The sequence below is a fragment of the Oryctolagus cuniculus genome, chromosome 5, assembly GCF_051225735.1.
Source record: "Oryctolagus cuniculus isolate XC-2025 breed Fujian yellow rabbit chromosome 5, ASM5122573v1, whole genome shotgun sequence".
In the NCBI taxonomy this organism is placed as follows: domain Eukaryota; kingdom Metazoa; phylum Chordata; class Mammalia; order Lagomorpha; family Leporidae; genus Oryctolagus; species Oryctolagus cuniculus.
In genome coordinates this window covers 149569300-149585044 of record NC_142871.1, presented here as the reverse complement: position 1 = coordinate 149585044, position 15745 = coordinate 149569300, and the positions used below count along the sequence as shown (strand labels likewise).

The 15745-nt window shown below is 38.7% G+C and overlaps 1 long non-coding RNA gene across 4 annotated transcripts in view; it reads right to left on the bottom strand.

Moving 5' to 3' along the window:
* LOC103349704 (transcription factor SOX-4) overlaps window positions 1-15745 on the bottom strand; it is a 524220-nt gene that overhangs the window by 60303 nt on the left and 448172 nt on the right. For 3 of the 4 annotated variants that reach the window (XR_016234235.1, XR_016234236.1, XR_016234238.1), the window contains 3 exons: window positions 15255-15339; window positions 6606-6685; window positions 6044-6475 (listed from right to left, as the gene is read on the bottom strand). This is a non-coding gene — a long non-coding RNA (transcription factor SOX-4). Of the gene's footprint in view, window positions 1-6043; window positions 6476-6605; window positions 6686-15254; window positions 15340-15745 lie in introns of those variants that run through there. The other variant, XR_016234237.1, reaches the window with a different exon arrangement.

Genomic DNA, 15745 nt, shown 5'->3' with positions numbered 1-15745 from the left:
TTCAATCACACAACAGTGAATTGTTAAAAATGCTATTAAACTAATAAAACAGAAATCCTTTATAAGTTAGTTCATGTGTATTTTTATCAAAAGCTTAGTCTATATAAACAGGAAACTAGGATAAGTCAGCTCATGTATTAAACAAAAGCCTTAAGACATAAAGGGAATAGTAAAATCCTGAGCTAAAGTTAAGTGTGTTATGTTTCCATAGCAAAAACAACTTTTGCAAGACAAATATACACCATAGACAAAGGCAGTTATTCAGTTCATTCTACATAGAATGTGTACCTGTCATGTATGGGGCAAAGTCTAGATGTCACAGACAGAAAGACAAGTACGACTCAGATGGTCTTAGTCACCAAGAAGCTTACAGCTTCATGGGGAGACTGACAAACTAACTGCTTACCACAGTGTAATGTAGGAAAGGATACAGAGCGTGTGGCTGGTCCTTGAGAGGAAAAATGGGCACATTCATTGTTTGGGAAAAGTGGGAGCTTTGTATGTGTGATATATTTTAATTTTAATCTGCTTTTAACATATTCACAAAGTTTAACTTTTCATTAGAGTTTATACAGGTGAATCAAATATGTTTTGAAGAACAGAGAATAATCTTTCAAAAACTAGAACTTTGAGTATAATTTTTACATCTTGAGAGCATTGCATTTTTAGTAGCAAATTATCTTCTAAAAGTTGACATGAGACAGAATTCTAATAGACAAATTGCAATATTAATGTATAATGAGCTTATATACTATGAAAAATGAGAACTATCTCCACAAAAGACTGCAAAAATGTTCTAAGAACCTTTATTTGTAATGGCTCTAAAATGGAAGCAAGCCAAATGACAAGCAAGAGAAAATGGATAATGAAATTGGGGCATATTGATACAACTGAATAATTCTCAATAACGGAAACGAAGAACATACATGTATGAATCTCAAAAACATGTAAAAGAATACATACTATGACTCCAATATGTAAACTCGAAGGAAAGGCAACTAATAATCTACACTGACACGTATGATTAACCCTATTTGAAGGATGGAGGGTAGTGAAAGGAAAGGGGTAGAAAAGAAGTTTCAAGGATGATAGAAATGTTTAACTTTTGGATGGGGTTACATGTATAAAATATGTATCCTACCTGAAAAGTCACTGAACTTCATATTGATTCTTCTGGGCACTTTACTGAATGCAAACTATATCTCAACTGCTAACATGTAAGCCACTGGGGTTATGTGATATAACAATTTAGAGATCAATCACATAAATATTATTTTAAAAATTCTGTAGCCATATAACATAATGTCTAGCTAAAAATTGTATCAGTTTACAAGTAATACATGCTATTTTTGTAGCTACAATGTTTCAAGGGACAAAAAGAATAATAAATGTTTGGAAAGTACCCATTCAGAAACTTTCTCATCTCAACTGTAATGTGCTCCTTATCTGAGCTGTATTAAAATAACTTAATCCAGATCAGGGTCAGAAGGGTATCTTAAGCATATGGAAAATCTTATCCTTTATCACCATCCATACATCCTTTATTTTTTAAAGAACAATTTAACTTCATTGTTACATAAAATGGTCCTATTGCCCTCATTCTTCATTTCCTTAAGCGTCACTACTCCCTACCAGAAAAATAAAAAGTAGAAACACATAATACATGATTCAATCAGCCTCTGATTATTTTGAGGAAAAAAATTACTATACTACTCCCCAAATGCACATTTTCAAACACAGGAATCTGTCCTCTGATTTTATCATTATGTAAATTCAACTTCATAAGGAATTTTTAAGTATCCTATTTGCACTTGAAAAAAATCTAAAGCAAGGGCATACAGCAGCTGTCTCTTAATCTCTGCATATGTGTGTGTGTGTGTGTGTGTAAAAGTGTCATAACTGGACAATCATTTCTGCTGTTCTCTGTAAAACTTTCTCATGAAGAGAGTTCTTTACTCAGAATGGTACAGCTGATTTTAAAAGATACATTCTATACATTGACCTATAGACAGTTATATTCTGGGAAAAACATTCAATGTGCTCATAGTTCAGTCATGGTAGGGTAAGCCCACTCTAGTCCATTTCTCATGCTGATTACAATTAACAACATCAAATGCATAAGGGCTTGTGCATGCACACACACACACACACACACACAGAGGAGTACACACACACCTACAACATCAAAAGCTGGCAGACTATGGAAGAGAGGCAAAAACCTAGGAAAGTGACTTTCACAGTGGTGAGTTTCTCCTTCTGCTACATGTTTCTGTTTTTCTTGCTTAGTATGACCCCAAGGGACAATCCCAATTGCAACTTGGCAAGGCCATGGCAGCTACATAAGCAGATAAAGTGTGAGATAAACCCTGTTTTCCTCACAGGACTCCTGAAGACCTCATCCTAAGGATGAGGAGTGGGGTGTAGATCCTTTAACTCTGGGAATGAATTTGTGCACAAATATCAGCAAAATTCCTGAACTAAGCATGCATGAAATAGTCACAAATGAGGCCAGCAAGGGCTTTGGCAGCTGAATAGATATTTGAGGCTTCTGCAGAAGTCTCATTTCAACTCCTCAATTTCATATGCAAAGGTGAGACACAAACCAATATAGCCAATGCTTAGAGAACTTAACCGAGATTCTGACCACCTGTCACAGAAGAGGAGATACAATTTATAGCCCGAATTTACGTGACTTGGTTACCAGTTAAACCATAACCAAATATGTACAATGTACACAGCAGCATCCCACATTAGTCAGTTTACAGAGAATCAGGAAAGTTTAACCAACTCCTCAAGACAAAAGACCAACAACATGACACAACCTGATGGCTGAGCTGTCTAAGAGATTCAAGCAGCTATTATAACTATGCTTCACGAATAAAGAACAATTCTTTCTGAAATGAATGAAAATATAGGAATCCTCAACACAGAATAATAAATTATAAAAATACATTTTTGGAAGTAAAAAATACAGTATTTCAAATTAAAAACTCACAGGGTTAACTCAAAAGCATTGAAGAAGTAATGTAGAAAAGAAACAACAATTCAAACCATGGATCAATAGAAATTATCTGATGTCAAGAACAGAAAGCGAAAGTGAGAAATAAAGAATGAAATAAATGTACAGATCCTAAGACAGCTGTAGGATAATCTCCAAAGATAATTGGAGAAGCAAGAAAGGAAATGTAGAGAAAGAAAATATTTTGAATAATGCTTGCAAGCTTTCCAAATTCAGTAGAATACATAAATTTACAGATTCAAGGAACTCAGCAATCTACAAGCACAAGGCAAACCATACCTAGATATCTCACAAACTTGTGAAAATTAATTGCAAGGAAATAAAAAGCTATTGAAAATACCTAGAACATAAGGCCCACTACACACATAAGAATGGGTTAAAATACTGATGGTTTCTCATCAGAAGCCATGGAGGCCTGCTTGTAATAGGATAACATCCTTCTGAGCTGAAAGAAGAAATTCGTCAACCCAGAATTATATACCTGGTGAGAATATTCTTCAGAAGTGAAAGTGAAAAAGATGCATGTTCATATGAAGGGAAAATAAGGTAATTCGTCCAAGAGACTGGGTATGTAAGATTACTAATGGAAGTGCCCCACAATGAAGAAACTATCCCGGAGGCAACCAAGGACCTGCAGGAATGAAGGAAGAGCTGCAGAAATGGTAACTTTCTGGGTAAATGTAAAATACTATTTGTTCTTTTTTAGGTCCTTAAAAATACATATAACTATTTAAAACAAATTATTTATCTAGTGGGATTTTCATTGTATATGGATATATGTGAAAATTTTAACAAAAAAAGTGGGGAATAATTTGTATTATTGCAGCTTTTCTATATGTTCTGTGAAGTGGTACAACGTTAAGTCTAAAGAATATTAAGAGCTTGCTATCAATAAAGTAACTCCTAGAGAAAACACTTCAATACAGAGATTTCGCCAACATATGCACATTAAGTGAGCTGGAGTGTGAAAAATATTTTTTAAAAAATCAAAAAGATGGGAGGGGCCGGCGCCGCGGCTCACTAGGCTAATCCTCCGCCTTGCGGCACCAGCACACCGGGTTCTAGTCCCGGTCGGGGCGTCGGATTCTGTCCCGGTTGCCCCTCTTCCAGGCCAGCTCTCTGCTGTGGCCAGGGAGTGCAGTGGAGGATGGCCCAAGTGCTTGGGCCCTGCACCCCATGGGAGACCAGGAGAAGCACCTGGCTCCTGGCTCCTGCCATTGGATCAGCGCGGTGCGCCGGCTGCAGCGCGCTGGCCGCGGTGGCCATTGGAGGGTGAACCAATGGCAAAGGAAGACCTTTCTCTCTGTCTCTCTCTCTCTCACTGTCCACTCTGCCTGTCAAAAAAAAAAAAAAAAAAAAAAAAAAAAAAAAAAAAAAAAAAGATGGGAGGAAAGGGGGAAGTAAAGATCAAAAAGGAGGACAAATGGAAGAGAAATAATTTAAATGCAACCAGAGTCCAAAAACTCAAATTAAATAGTATAGATTGGCAAAATTAATCTAAGAACAAGAACTAATATATATTCTATAAAAGACTTTAAGTATAGAAAAAATATAGCACTGAAAAGAAAGAAAAAATATTGTATTACACAGTTATTGAGCTTCAATATTAAATAAAATACATTTTAAGACAAAAAATATTTCTAGAAGCTATTAAGATTTTTTTCCCAATGATATCAGGGGAAATTCACCAAGTAAGCAATTATTAATGTTATTAAACCTACTTAATAAAGTCTGTAATATATAAAACAATCAATGTTAGCATTAAATGAGGTAATAGGCAATTCTATACTCTTGGTACGAGGATTCTGTAACGTTTTTAAGTAATAGAAAAACTAACAATTTCCCTCAAAATGAATGATAACATAATCATTTACCTTTCTCTAATGAACTTTTTTTTTTTTTTTTTTTTTTGACAGGCAGAGTAGACAGTGAGAGAGAGAGACAGAGAGAAAGGTCTTCCATTGCCATTGGTTCACCCTCCAATGGCCGCTGCGGCCAGCGCACTGCGCTGATCCGATGGCAGGAGCCAGGTGCTTATCCTGGTCTCCCATGGGATGCAGGGCCCAAGCACTTGGGCCATCCTCCACTGCACTCCCTGGCCACAGCAGAGAGTTGGACTGGAAGAGGGGCAACCGGGACAGAATCTGGCACCCCGACCTGGACTAGAACCTGGAGTGCCGGCTCTGCAATGCGGAGGATTAGCCTAGTGAGCCGTGGCACTGGCCTATCTAATGAACTTTTTAAATCCCTCATCCAACCACTGCAGGATACATATTAATTTCAAGTACACATGGGGCCGGCGCTGTGGCGCAGCAGGTTAATGCCCTGGACTGAAGCGCCGGCATACCACATGGGCGCCAGCTCTAGTCCCGGCTGCTCCACTTCCAATCTAGCTCTCTGCTACGGCCTGGGAAAGCAGAAGATGGCTCAAGTCCTTGGGCCCCTACACCCGAATGGGAGACCTTGAAGAAGCTCCTGGCTCCTGGCTTCGGATTGGTGCAGCTCCGTCTGTTGCGGCCAACTGGGGAGTGAACCATTGGATGGAAGACCTCTCTCTCTCTATCTCTCCTCTCTCTGTGTAATTCTGACTTTCAAATAAATCTTTAAAAAAAAAATTTCAAGTATACATGGTGTATTGATCAAGATAGAACTCATCCTGGACCATCAACAAAGTCTCAATATTAAAAATAATCAAAATCATAAAAACCACTAATAAAACCTAAGAAAAAATATGTGAATGATATAATATATTACAAAATAGTTCAGGGACAAAACACCAAAATGTATAACATATTTAGAAAATATTTTGAACTGCATGACAACAAAAATACAACATTCTAAAAGTTGTATAAAGAAGCTAAAGAGGGCTGAGAGAGACACATTTCTCTATAAATGCTTACGTTAGAAAAAGAAAACAATAAAATAAAATGACCTAAGATTCAGCCATAAAAATCTTTAAAAATTGAACAAATTAAACCCAAAGTAGAAGGAAAGAAACAGTAAAAAGCAGAAATCAAGTAAAGATAAGATAGACAAAATAAAACAGTTTATTATTTGAAAAGATTTTTAAAAACTAAACCCTAGATGGAAGGTTCAGGAAAAGGAGACAAAAATATAATGACAAAAATATAAGTTTCAGGAATGAAAAAGAGATGGCTGGCACCACGGCACACTAGGCTAATCCTCCGCCTGCAGCGCCAGCACCCCGGGTTCTAGTCCTGGTCGGGCACCGGATTCTGTCCCGGTTGCTCCTCTTCCAGTCCAACTCTCTGCTGTGGCCGGGGAGTGCAGTGGAGGATGGCCCAAGTGCTTGGGCCCTGCACCTGCATGGGAGACCAGGAGGAGGCACCTGGCTCCTGGCTTCAGATCAGCATGGTACACCAGCTGCAGCGGCCATTGCGGGGTGAACCAACAGAAGGAAGACTTTTCTCTCTGTCTGTCTCTCTCACTAACTGCCTGTCAAAAAAAAAAAAAAAAAAAAAAGAGTTCATCACAAAGATCCAACAGAAGTTCAAAGAGTAAGGCTATTACTCCAAAATATGTTACAAAAAATGACATTGCCAAATTTCTTGAAATATATACTTACCAAAATTGATACAATACACATACATATAGGATTTGAAAAACTCCAGGTCAAAATGTTTTTACTGTTGAATTCTTATAAACCTACAAAGAAGAAATGACACTACTTTACACAAATATTTTCAGAAAATAATGAAATTGGGATCAATATCAGCCTAGCATTAAAACCAACTTTTATCCAATTATGGAAAAACAAAGTCATATTCCACTATCCCCCATATGGATATAAAGATCTTTAACACAGTATAAGCAGGTATAATCCAATAGCACACATAAATACATAAGCATGTACAAATGTAAATATGAAACATGATTATAAAATTGTCTTTCCTAAAAACATAGGATCAGATTAACATGGAAAGATAACTGTAGTGTATGGTAATTACTGAACGCAAAAAAATCCATATGATCATTACAATAAACGTCAAAAAAATCATCTGAGAAAAGTCAAATCACTTGATAATACTAATGAAAGAAAATAACAAAAACCCCAGTTCTTGTCTAATTAATAACATTAGGGAATGTTCTTAAGCTGATAAAAGGCATGTGGGAAAACTAACAGCCAGTGTCATACTTAAGATTGGAAGTGAAATTTTTCTGCATGTGATGAAGAACAAACCAAGAACCCCAGCTGGTAATACTACTTAAACAGGACCTAGTCATTGTATAAAAGAAAAAAAGGGGGGGTAGAGAGAAACCACCAAGAATTTGCATGTTCTATGCTCATGTACAGAGAATTCCCAGGAACCCAAAACATACAACCACTCAAAGTAAAGAAATAATTTAGCAATATGCAGGATAAAGGTTAAACAGTATTCCACAATGACATATAAGGGGCATTTTTTTTCAAATTCCTTTTACAGTAGTGGGCAAAATCAGAGAAAACTAATGCATATATCCACAAAAAGACTGGCACAGAAGTGACCGGGCTCTGTTTATAATAGCTATTAACTGGAAACAACCAAAATGTCTAACAAACAGGAGAACGAATAAGCCAAGTACAGAACATTTATCCATGCAATGGAATAATACTGGACAAAGGGAAAAACAGAAGGGAGCAAATTTCTCATGTACTCAACAACATAAATGCATTGCAAAACCACACTAAGTGAAGAAGCCAGGCAAAATAACCATTTGTGCAACATTCTGGAAGATGCAAACTAATTATAGTAGGAAAAACAGCCAGTCAGTGGTTGCTTGGTGATAGAGCTGGAAGGAGAGAGGGATGACAAAGGGGACCTGAGGAGAGTTTGGGGGCATAAAGAAATGTTCTTTATCTGGATTGTGGGGACAGTTTCATCAGTGTATGTGTATAGCAAAACTGATAAAATTGTATTTAAATATATGCAGTTTTTTGTACATTGATGATACCTCAATAAAGTTTTTTAAGGTAACATAGTCTATAAAACATAAAAACAATTCAAAATTAAAAAGCAGGGGATGCTTTTTAAGACATCCATTCAGCCTGTTTGTACCTCAAAATGATAGTGACTTCTTAAGGATAAAAAGAACATAGGGGTGGTATTTAGCCTAGCACTACAGATGGCTGCATCCCACACTGGAGTGTTTAGGTTTGATTTCCAGCTATGCATCCTGATTCCAGCTTCCTGTTAATGCAGATCCTGGGCAGCAGTGATGGACTGAGTAGTTGTATTTCACTTATGTGGGAGACCTGGATTGAGTTCCCATCACCCTGCTTTGGTCACAGACCAGTTGTGGTCACTGCAGGCTTTTGGTGAGAGTACTAGCAGATGGGTGCTTTCTCTCTCTCTCTCTCTCTCTCTCTCTCTCTCTCTCTCTCTGCCTCATCATCACTAGCATCATCATAAATCAAAGAATATCATTTGACAAGATGCCATTATATTTAGTGACATTGTTTCAAAGTCCTATTATGGGTGCTGGCATTGTGATGCAGTGAGCAAAGTTAACAACTTGCACTGTCTGTGTCCCAAATTAGAGTGCTTGTTCAAGTCCCAGCTACTCCACTTCCAACCCCATTTCTGGTACTGCACAAAACAGCAGGTGATGACCTAAATGCTTGGCTCCTGGCCACCATGTGGGAAACCAGGATGGAGTTGCTGGATCTTGACTTTAACCTGGCCCAACCCTGGCTGTTACAGCCATTTTGGAGGTGAACCAATAGATGGAAGATCTTTCTGCTGTCTTTCCCTCTCTCTCTCACTCTCCCTTTCAAATAAATAAATCATTTCTTAAAAGTCTTTTTTTTTTTAATGCCATACTATATAGCATTGTCTTACATATTTTCACTTAATCTGGTTCCTATGGAATATCTACAATTGAAATGCTGACTTATAACATTTATTGAATAACACACTTAGGAATGGTGTGACCAGCATAGTGGTCAGGATATTAACAAAAGTGATGACTCTTAGGGGCCAGCATTGTGGCATAGCAAGCTAAGCAGTTACCTCGATGCTAGCATCCCATATGAGTACCAGTTCCACTCCCAGTTGTACCACTTCCTTTATTTTTAAGATTTTATTCATTTATTTGAGAGGTAGAGTTACAGACAGTGAGAGGGAGAGACAGAGAGAAAGGTCCTCCTTCCATTGGTTCACCCCCTAGGTGGCTGCAACAGCTGGAGCTGAGCCGATCCAAAGCCAGGAGCCAGGTGCCTCCTCCCACTCTCCCACACGGGTGCAGGGGACCAAGGACTTGGGCCATCCTCCACTGCTTTCCCAGGCCACAGCAGAGAGCTGAATTGGAAGAGGTGCAGCTGGGACCAGAACCGATGCCCATATGGGATGCAGGCAGAGGATCAACCTACTGCACCATGGCACCAGCCCCATGTACCACTTCTGATTCAGCTCCCTGCTAATGCACCTGGGAAAGCAGTGAGAGACATCACATTTTCGTGGGCCCCTGAACCCATGTAGGTGACCCAGATGGAGTTTCAGGCTCTTGGCTCTAGCCCATCTCTGGCCATTGTGGACATTTGGGGAGTAAAACAGTAGATGTAAGACCTCTTTCTGTCTTTCCCTCTCTCTATGTAATTCTGCCTTTCAAATAAATAAATAAATCTTAACCAAAAAAGTAATGATTTTTTTTAAAGAGGTTACTTTCCCATACACAAGTTGTTATCTTCACGTGAATACACAGTTAGGGATTTTACACATAACCTTAGTATTCATATTGTAATCCAAAAGACCAATATTCTCTAAGAAAAACTACACGTACAATATTTTCAGGCATCCTAATAAGGAAAAATCACTAACACTTTGCATTCCCATCCCACATTTATTCTCAAAGTGGTTCCATAGCTATTGAATGGAGGTAATTACGGTGGGGCAATTACACTAACCCCTTCAAACATGTAAAACATTGTTATATGGCAATGCTTTGCTTCTATCTAGCTCTATGACCTTGACCATGGCTCCAGTCTTCCATTTTCTCACCAATAAAACAAAATGAGCAGGTTGGGGTTATCTTTTAGCTCTTTCAACTTGGACATTTGCTTTATGGTTTTTCTTCTAATAAGGGAAGCAGGATCAAAGGAAGACAGAGTGAGAGGTTAAGGGGGCTATGCAAGTCACAAGACAGTTCAATCACCTGGGATTAGAGTCCCAGTCACTGCCCACCTGGCTCCAAATGCCCTTTGCTCCATGACCAAGCCCTGTGATGGTCTTTTGGACAGGCTACAAGCTCACCATCTACAAGATTTTGTTGAATTTCTGCTTCAACAAGGGAAAGGGAAAAACTATACAAAGCCATGGGCTTATGATTCTATGACACTTGGCCTTTTACTTTTGCATCTAAACCTCCCAGGGCATGAGCTGAGAGAGAAAAATAATTCTTTGAGAAACGAGACTTTTTATTACAGTATTTACCTTTTATGGTTGTGCAAGAAATATGTGATCTAAAGAAGATTTTTTAAGAAAAGATCAGCTTATCAAGGAATTGAAGAGTCATCACAGGGGTCCAAATCAAAGCAGAGGTTTCACGCTCTCTTCCTGTTTGATTTCTTTTTATTTATTTGGGAGACACAGAGTTCTTGTACCTGCTGGTTCATTCCCCACATTCCGGCAATGGCCAAAGGTAGGCCACACCAAACCAGGAGCAAGGAACTCCATCTGCATCTCCACATGGGTCGCAGGGACCCAGTTACTTGGGCCATCACCTGCTGCCTCCCATGGTGCGCAAGAGCAGGAATCTGGAATCAGGAGCAGCACTGGGACTCAAACCCAGGTACTCTGAAATAGGAGTGCAAGCTTCTTAAGCAGCATTATAACTGCCAGGAGAGAATCCTGTCTTTACCCTTCTATTTCACCCATGGGCTCCAGGTATTTGTACGTGGAGGTTATGTAGCATCATGAGAAGGCTACGGATTATAGGACGATAGCCACCTAAATTGTGAGTTCAGTTATTTAACAACTCTGTATGTTGAAGAACTGGATTTCAGTGCCTTAAAAGCAAGATCATCTCTGCTTGAAGGTTAGCATACAAAAATAATTGCTTTTCCTCCCAGTTGTTATGAAAAATTTCACACAGACAGAAAACTTGAGAGAATTATCCAGTGAAAACTCACTTTTCCTCTACCTACTTTGTACAATGAACATTTGGTTAAATTTGCTTTCTATCAGGGCCGGTGCTGTGGGGTAGCTGCTAAAGCCGCTTCTGCAGTGCTGGCATCCTGTATGGGCACCGGTTTGAGATATGGTTGCTCCACTTCTGATCCAGCTCTCTGTTGTGGCCTGGGAAAGCAGTGGAAGATGGCCCAAGTCCCTGGGCTCCTGCACCCATGTGGGAGACCCAGAAGAGGCTCCTGGCTCCTGACTTCAGATCAGCCCAGTTCCGGCCATTGCAGCCATTTGGGGAGTGAATCAGTGGATGGAAGACCTCTCTCTCTCTATCTGCCTCTGCCTCTCTTTAACTCCACCTTTCAAATAAATAAATAAATAAATTGTTTTTTAAAAAAATGCTTTCTATCAAATATCTATGCATCATCCATCCCTCTATCCTTTACTCAATCTATTTTTTCAAACATTTCAAAGCTGGGTGGAAATGTCAGTTCACTTTACCCTTAAAATACTGAAATTATTTACCATGTTTTACTGTAAAACCTGCATAAGGTACAGCACACAAATTTGAAATGTACCACATGATAGGCTCTGACAAATGAAAATGCCTGCATAACACAAGCTTCCATCAAAATACAGAACATTTCTCTTACCCTCAAATCTTCCTTCATACCACATCCTGGTCAACCCCTGCCTCATTTCCTGTGTCCTATTTTCATGGTAAATTAATTTTGCCTGTTCAATGTTTTTTTTTTTTTCTTTTTTTATGGTGACAAAGATTCCATTTATGAATCCTGGCTTGTCTTAACTTCATCTTGATGAACACCATGGCTCTTCTAAATAAAGCTGCCATGAACCTTCTGGTACAAGTCTACTAGTTTCTCTTTGGAAAAGACCTACAAGTGAAATTGTAGGTACTGGGGAAAGTGTATGATTATTTTTAAAGGAAATTTTCAGACTTCTGCCCCAAATGGCTGCACTTCAGTGTACACACACTCCAAAATTTAAGAGTTCAAGCTGGTCCACATCCTTACTAACATTTGTCTTTTAAAATATGTTTCTAAATGTAAATATTTAATTTTAACTTTTGAATTTAAAATTTTTAATTTTTTAAAAAAGAATTAATTTTGAAAGACAGAGGGAAAGGGAGAGTGGGAGAGAGAGAGAGAAAAACTGATATTCCATCTGCTGGTTCACTCCCCAGATGGCTGCAATGGCCAGTGCTGGGCCAGGCAGAAGCCAGGAAACAGAAGCTTCTTTGAGGTCTCCCACATGGGAGGCAGGGGCTCAGGTACTTGGGCCATCTTTCCCTGCTTTCCCAGGCCATTAGAAGGAAGCTAGATTGAAAGTGGAGCAGCCAGGACACAAAATGGCATCCATCTGGGATGTCAGCATTGCAGGCAGTGACTTTACCCCTATGCCATACCACTGGCCCCAAATTTTTAAGTTTAGATTCAAACATTTTAGTGGATGTCTCACTGTGATTTAATTTGCATTTCCCTAATGAGAACATTTTTTCATTTTATTTTCCATCTCTATATCCAATTTGTGGATACTCTGTGAACTATTTGATCAAGGATTCTTTTTATTTATTTTAAAAAGATTTATTCATTCATTTATCTGAAAGGCAGAGTTACAGAGAGAAAGGGCGTGTGTGTGTGTGACAGAGATGGTTCACTCTCCAAAATGTTTTCTGCACTGGTTAGGGCTGGGCAGGGCCAGGCCAAAGTCAGGAGCCTGGAACCACATCCAAGGTCTCCCAAGTGGGTGGCAGGGGCTCAAGCACTTGGGCTATCTTCCACTGCTTTCTCAGGCATATTAGCAAGGAGCTAGATGGGAAGTGGAGTAGTGGGGACTTGAACAGGTGCTCATATGGGATGCTGGCACTGCAGGCAGCGACTGAACCCACTGTGCTACCACACCAGCTCCTGCCTCTTATTTGTTGGACTGTTTCTATTATGGAGCTGCAGAAATACCTTATATATTCTGGATAAGAATTCTTTGCCACATATGTGTGTTGTCAATTTCTTAACAGTACCTTTTGACTAGTTCAAGTATTCACTTTTAATTAAGTCTAATTTATCAGTGTTAATGGTTTTTGCTTTCTGTAGCTTATGAAACTTTTGCCTACTCCCAACATTGTAGGTATTCTATTTCTTCTTGTGAAAGCTTTATAACTTTAGCTTTCATTTGTAGTTCTGTGACCTATCCCAAGTTTAATTTTTGTGAATGGTGTGAGGTAAGGATTGATGTTCCAGTTACTATGGCACTAGTTTCTACAAAATACTTTCTCCTCTCCTAAGATCTGACAGTCCTGGCATTTACTTTGGGAAAATCAGTTGACTGCACAAGTGCTGAGTGCACTGCTGAGCTCTCAATCCTATTCCACAGATCTGTTTATCTCTTTTTATGCAGAAATTGTGATCACTGTAGCACTGCAGTAAGTCACTGAGTCAGATTCTACAATTCTTCCAATTCTGTTCTTCTCATTCCACCTTGTTTTGGTTATTCTACCTGTAGTGCACACTCATATAAAATTAAGGATCACATTGTCTTTCTACAGAACAAACAAACCTGATGTGGCTTCATTTCATTTAATCTAAAGATAAACCTGCAAGTAATTGATATCTCAACGTTATAATCAATACACACTACATCTCCTTCTGCATATTTAAGTTCCTTTTTATTACTTTCAACAATATTTTAGAGTGAACTTTTGTAAGTATTTTTGATAAAGTAATCAATAAGTACTTTGTTTTATCATGCTATTGAAAGTGTAATCTTTTTTCTTAATGTTCTTTTTTTTAAACTTTTATTTAGTAAATATAAATTTCCAAAATATAGTTTATGGATTACAATGGCTCCCCCCCCCATAACTTCCCTCCCATTTGCACCCCTCCCATCGTTTTTTTTCAGTACTTAAAATTGTTTTGTAGATTCTTTAGGATATCCTCTGCAACCAACCATGTCATCTATAAACAGGGAAAGTTTTACTATTTACTCTCTAATCTGTATTTCTTTTGTTTCATTTTTATTGCATTAATTACGATCTCCAACACAGTAATAATAAAAAGGAGTGACAGTGTGTACCCTTGCTGAGTTACCAATTTTGGAGTTGAAAGCATTCAAGTATTTCTCCATTAAAGTATGATCCTAGCTGTAGAGTTTTCAGTGATTCACTTCATCAGATTAAAGTCCCTTACCACTCCTGCTTTGCCTCAAATTTTGATTATAAATAGATACTCCATTTTGCCAAGTTATTTTTCTACATTATTTAAAACACCCTATAGTCTTTTACTGTGTGGTACTGATGATAAACAAGATTGTTTTTCAAATATTTAACTTTGTATTCCATGGACAAACACAACTTGGTTATGAAATATTATCATTTTAGCCGGCGCCGTGGCTCAATAGGCTAATCCTCCACCTTGCGGCGCCGGCACACCGGGTTCTAGTCCCGGTTGGGGCGCTGGATTCTGTCCCGGTTGCCCCTCTTCCAGGCCAGCTCTCTGCTATGGCCAGGGAGTGCAGTGGAGGATGGCCCAGGTGCTTGGGCCCTGCACCCCATGGGAGACCAGGAAAAGCACCTGGCTCCTGGCTCCTGCCAGGATCAGCGCGGTGCGCCGGCTGCAGCGGCGGCCATTGGAGGGTGAACCAGCGGCAAAGGAAGACCTTTCTCTCTCTGTCTCTCTCTCTCACTGTCCACTCTGCCTGTCAAAAAAAAAAAAAAAAAAAAAAAAGAAATATTATCATTTTATAAATTGCTGCACCCCATTTCATGATACTTTGCTAAGGTATCTACTTTTTAAAATTCTTTTTAAAAATTTTTTTTGCATAAGAGTTATGATGGCTACATAAAATGCTATCTTCCTACCTTGTCTAATTCCCAAAATACTTTGCATAAGATTGGTGTTATTCCTTCCTTAATGTTTGATAGAATTCAGTACTGATACCATCTGAGTACAATTACCTTTAAATAATCATTGTGTCCAGTTAACTGTGTTGTGATATTTCATTTTTATTATTTTTTCCTATTTATGCTAATATTTCAATTTACATAAAGTCCCAAGTTATATATGTGAAAGTTTAGAACTGGGAGGAATTAAGGAACTTACCTGAGGAAATGCAGAAAATTAGTCAGCTACAAATATCCAGGTAGGTTTATGAAGTGTTTACCAGGCCACTGGAACTCATGGTAGTCTGGAATGTAATGAGATAAGAATTAGGAAACTTCTCTAATATGTGGCACTCATGAAATGAACAAGTGTCTCTGCTGGACATCAGTTGCTGTTCAAGACAAGAAGGAGGTTACTACTCCAAAATGTATTATTTCCAATGCCTACTAATCTAATTATTAAAAGGAAGAAAGAAAAGTGGACAAGCAAGTCTGTTGCACTTATTAACACATCACATTTGCTCCAATCCATTTCTTTTTTCTTTTTTTTTATTTTTTTTTAATTTGACAGGCAGAGTGGACAGTGAGAGAGAGAGACAGAGAGAAAGGTCTTCCTTTGCCGTTGGTTCACCCTCCAATGGCCGCCGCTGCAGCCGGCGCACCGCGCTGATCCAATGGCAGGAGCCAGGATCCAGGTGCTTTTCCTGGTCT